The following is a 5,013-nucleotide window of genomic DNA, read 5'->3' as shown; positions in this document are numbered from 1 at the left end:
GTCTTGACTCCATTTTATGTTCATGCCTCCTTTGTCAAATATTAATTGAGCATAGTGGTTTGGGTTGATTTCTGGGTTCTCTATTCTATTCCATTGATCTATATGTCTGCTCTTATGCCAGTACCAGGCTCTTTTGAGAACAGTGGCTTTGTAATACAGCTTGATATCTGGTATTGAGATCCCACCTACTTTGTTCTTTAAATTTTTTTTCTTAATTATATTACCACATTATTTTCCAACATATATTCTCAAAAGCTCTTTTGATGAATATGCCATATTATGGTATCCTTTTTAACATAAAGATGGTACTTAAAACATTTATCTCTACATTGATAGAAAACTATTTATATCTCATTTTTATAGTTGCATTCCTTTGTTACTACTCGTCATTTGTTCAGATATAGTTGACATACTGTGTAAATTAAAAGTGTAGAGCATAATGATTTGATTTACATATGTCATGAAATGATTGCCACAATAAGTTTAATGAAAATCCATCATCAAATACAGATACAGATACAAAAAAAGAAAAGAAAAATGTGTTTTTGATGTGAACTCTTTAGATTTATTCTCTTAACTTTATATATATCATGCAGCTGTGTAAATTATAGTTATCATGTTGTACATTACACCCTGAGTACTTATTTTGGAAATATGTGTCTTTTGATCATACTCATCCAATTTCCTTTCCCACTATGGTAACCACAGATCTGAATTCTTTTTCTATGATTAAAAAAAAGTTTTAGATTTTACATATAAATGAGATCAAGTAGTATTGGTCTTTTTTTTTTGGCTTATTTCATTTAAAGTATCTATTGGAAAAATGTCTATTCAGATCCTTTGCCCATTTTATTTATTTATTAAATATGTTTTCACTGATACCAGAGAAAGGAAGGGAGAGGGAGGGAGGTATAGAAACATCAATGATGAGAAATAATCATTGATTGGTTGCCCCCTGCACATCTCCCACAGGGAATCAAGCCTGAAACTTGGGAATATGCCCTGACCAGGAATGGGACTGTAACTCCTGGTTTGTAGATTGAGGCTCAACCATTGAGCACTTTGGCGGGTCTCCTTTGCCCATTTTGAAACTGAATTACTTGTTGTTTTCTCCTGTTGAGTTGTATAAGTTCTTTATATATTTTGGACATCAATCCCTTTTATGATATACTAGAGGCTCAGCGCTCGAAATCGCGTGAGACCCAGACTCACTGAGCTGTGCGTGAGTAGCTCACCAATGCAAGCCCCGCCTTACTGTGCGAGCCATGAGAGCCACAAACCCTACTCCACTGCTGCGAGTGGCTTGCGGGCTGGGGGAGGGACCAAGAGGTGCTCCATGCACCTCCTGGTGACTGGTCATTTGGTTGTTCCTGAATTCCGGCGTTCCGGCCACTAGCCTTTTGTAATATAGATGTTTTGAAAATATTTTTACCATTCTATAGGTTGTCTTTTAATTTTGTTGATGGTTTCTTTTGCTGTGCAGAGGCTTTTTAGTTTTATATAGTTGCACTTGTTTAATTTTTTGCTTACGCTTTAGATGTCATATCCAAAAAGTCATTGTCAAGATCCATGTCAAGGAGCTTTTCCCTATGTTTTCTCCTATGAGTGTTATGGTTTCAGGTCTTATATTTAAGTCTTTAATTAATTTTGAGTTAATTATTTTTGTTAATGGTCTAAAATAGGGGTATAGTTTTATTTGTTTACATGTGAACGTCCAATTTTATTGAATAGATTGAGTATTATTGGCTCTCTTGTCAAATATTGGTTAATTGTACATGCATGGGTTTATTTCTGAAGTCTCAATTCCTTTTAATTGGTTCATGTTTTTGCTTTTATGTCAATAGTATACTGTTTTGATTACTATAGTTTTGTAGTATAGTTTGAAGTGGGAAGTTTGATGTTCCAACTTATATCTTCTCCCCCTCACCCCAGTGAAAGCCTTTTAGGGTCAGAATATCCCTCAAGAAGTCTGAGATGGCAACAGATACATACTTCCTGGAAGTAAGAGATTGTGCATCTAAGTTGGGTCCTTTTCAGGACTAAAAATAAAAAAGTGTGCCCTACAAGGCAATCAAGACATCTCCCAGTGTTCATTTTTTTGGGGGGCAGGGGGGCGTGGATCATTAGGAGAAAACAAACAATTGAAGGGAAGGGAGTCAAAGGCATTTCCCTTAAATAATAATCTTGAGTCAGAGCCAGAAATTTTAGAAATTTATGCATTTCCTGCAGACCACACCTTTGCATTCCACTGGATGTTGGACATATCTCACCACATGAGTGTGAGTGAATTCCCCTTTTTATTCTATCTTTCATACAATAGATGGCTAATATACATATATTGAATGAATGAATAGATATGTTGAGGAAGTCACTTAATTGAGTATTTACTACCTGATGTATCATCTGTGCACGGTGGCCAGATGAGAACAGGCCCCATGATTTTTCTCTTTGATAAAATTACCATAAAAATGAAAAGTATTCTGAAAAATTCCTGACAGAGAAGGAAACCCATTTTGGCAAAATTTTGCATGTCTCAAACTTCAGGTCTTATTTTATCTTAAAAAATTCTAACCCAGTTTTAGTAAATTGAATGATTAAAAACTCAGCCCTCCTTGAAAGGTCTCATAATTTTGATATCTCCCCTGATCATATAGTGATTATCCTCCCAGTAACAGAGCTTCAACATGGTACCTTTCTGTTTCATAGTCCCCCTCCACAGTGACTCCAAATTGTTCCCCACCCTCTTGAAATCACCTTGCTGTTTTTGCTTGTAATCACATCATCTCAACGATCAGGGTCTTGTGTTGTGTAGTGCCCTCTTCTGTTTATTGTAAGCTTTGCTTGAAGTGTGTTTATCCAGATGGATGCTAAATGATGGTCGAAGGGTGGTGATGGTCCATGTTACTAGCTCAATGCAGGAGCTCCCTCCTGGTGCTCAGTGTGCTCCCATAGGGGGAGTGTCACTCAGCCAGAAGCTCTGAGCCGGGCTTACGGCTGGCGAGCACAGTGGTGGTAGCGGGAGCCTCTCCTGCCTCTTTGGCAGCGCTAAGGAGCAGTGACTTGAGCAGTATGGAGCAGTGAGAAGGTGGACAGTAAGGAGCAAGGGGTCCCAGACTGCCAGAGAGTGCAGGCTGGGCTGAGGGACCCCCATCCCCACTGCACATATTTTGTGCACTGGGCCTCTAGTATATATACATATAAATATATATATATTTCCTATCTAATAATAGACAAATAGGGTAATTGACTGTACCTTCGATACGCTTCCCATTGGCTAATCAGGGCAATATGCAAATTAACCAACCAAGATGGTGGCCGGCAGCCAAGACGCTGAAACAAACAGGGGGCTTGCTTGCTCCAGTGATGGAGGAAGCCAATGTTCCCCGCTTGCCGCTGCCCAGCTCAGCAGGTCGTTATCTCCCAAGGGGTCCTAGACTGTGAGAGGGCACAAGTGGGGCTGAGGGACACCTCCCCATTTTCCTCCCCAGCCAGTGCACAAATTTTTGTGCACCGGGCCTCTAGTATATATATATTATGTATATTTGTGTTTATATACATCTTCTTATTTTTTATTTTCTACTTATCCTAGGTGTTTGGTATTTTCTTTTAAGCTTTATTTTGGATTGATTTTTGTTTTGTTTTCATTTTTTAAAGTTTTTTTAAAAAAATCTATTTTTTATTGATTTCAAAGAGAAAGGGAGTGGGAAAGATAGAAACATCAATGATAAGAAAGGGAGTGGGAAAGATAGAAATATCAATGATGAGAGAAAAATCATTGGTCAGTTGCCTTCTGAATGCCCCCTCCTGGGGACCGAGCCCACATCCTGGGCCTGTGCCCTGATGGGGAATTGAACTGTGACCTCCTGGTTCATAGTTTGACTCAAGGAGCCGAACCAGTTTGGCTCAGCGGATGGAGCGTCAGTCTGTGGACTCAAGGGTCCCGGGTTCGATTCCTGTCAGGGGCATGTACCTTGGTTGCGGGCACATCCCCAGTAGGAGGTGTGCAAGAGGCAGCTGGTCGATGTTTCTCTCTCATCAATGTTTCTAACTCTCTATCCCTCTCCCTTCCTCTCTGTAAAAAATCAATAAAATATATTTTTAGAAATTACAATGCATTAGCTTAACTGTCAAAATCTACGATTAATAACTTTACCATCCTCCTACTCTAGCTGGATAGCTTCTGTTTACCTGTCCATAGCCTATTTCCTCCCTTCCTCTCTCTGCTCTGTGCCTCAGGAGATTGATCTGTATAGATTGATCAGCTGGCCCCCTTCCCTCTGGTTGGGTATTTATTTCCCCAACTCCCTCTGCTAGGTCACAATGCATGGGCTGGGACTCTACCCAAGTCTGGGGTACCTGTCAGTTGGCCTATTCCTTAGAGCTACCCCATTTGGTTCCTGCATCTGTTCTCACCTGTTTTCCTTTGGGCCTAGAGGTGGTGCTGGCTCCCCACTATTGGTTTCCTTAAACCCTGTCCACAGCTTTGTAAATGATACTTTTATGAAACCCTTCTCAAATTACTCAGTTTAAAAGTTTTTTTCTTCCTAGGATTTTGACTGAGACATAGACAATATATGAACCTAAAGTAGTCTAACTCTGTTTACTCCCTTCCAACTTATATATCATCTTATTTATTATTTTTTTAATTTTGAATTCTTTCATTGATGTTACAATGAATCAAAACCAAAGTCCTACTCACACCTAGTATATTTTAAGATTAAATTGAGAAATGTAATATATATATATACAAAAAGTAATAAAATATAAATACAGAGTGTAAGTATTTTAAAACCAATGCCTATATAGCTATGACCCAGGTCAAGAAACAAGTGGGAAAAATGAGACAATGAAGAAAAAAAGTCAATATTATTGTGAAGGTCATCACTGTGAGTAACAGGGTCTCATTTTTTTTTTTTTATTGATCTCAGAGACGAAGGGAAAGGGAAAGATAGAAATATCAATGATGAGAGAAAAATCATTGATCAGCTGCCTCCTACATGCTCCACACCAGGG

This window comes from Myotis davidii, unplaced genomic scaffold (genome assembly GCF_000327345.1).
Source record: "Myotis davidii unplaced genomic scaffold, ASM32734v1 scaffold594, whole genome shotgun sequence".
Taxonomy (NCBI): Eukaryota; Metazoa; Chordata; class Mammalia; order Chiroptera; family Vespertilionidae; genus Myotis; species Myotis davidii.
The sequence above is the reverse complement of the archived record's forward strand: the minus strand, read 5'-3'. Positions refer to the sequence as shown.